This window comes from Cryptomeria japonica, unplaced genomic scaffold, assembly GCF_030272615.1.
Source record: "Cryptomeria japonica unplaced genomic scaffold, Sugi_1.0 HiC_scaffold_177, whole genome shotgun sequence".
Taxonomy (NCBI): domain Eukaryota; kingdom Viridiplantae; phylum Streptophyta; class Pinopsida; order Cupressales; family Cupressaceae; genus Cryptomeria; species Cryptomeria japonica.
The window spans coordinates 275,001-275,489 of NW_026728999.1; positions in this window are offsets into that span (position 1 = coordinate 275,001).

A 489-nucleotide genomic window follows, 5' to 3' on the forward strand; every position below is an offset into this window, starting at 1 on the left:
GCATTGGCTCTTCCCAGGCCCGGTTGTTGGGTGCGCTCCCACCCTGGCGCGCGCGAAGTTGGAAGTTGGGTTAATTGCCCGGGCGCGCACCTTCGCCAGGGTGGGCACCTTGGTGCGCACACCTTGGCTGGGCTGCGCACCAGGGCGGGCTCAAGATGGCACCAGCATTCCCTTTTTCTCACTATCTTTCAAAACGGAAATTTTAAAATCTCGTTTTTTTTTTGCCTTTTATGGAAATTAGTGAAGGCATCGCATCAAAGGTGCGCACCTCGCTGCCCACCTTGGTGTGCTCCGAGGTGCCCACCACGGTGCGCAACGCCGGTGCGAACCCGGGAGCGCCCCGATGTGTGCTCCAAGGTGCGGCGTGCACGAAGTCGGACCCCGGTTTGCCCCGGGTGCGCACCTCGCGTGCACCTTGGTGCGCACACCTTGGCTGGGTTGCGCGGCCTGGTGGGCACCATGGTGCGCACCAAGGAGCGCTCCGAAGTG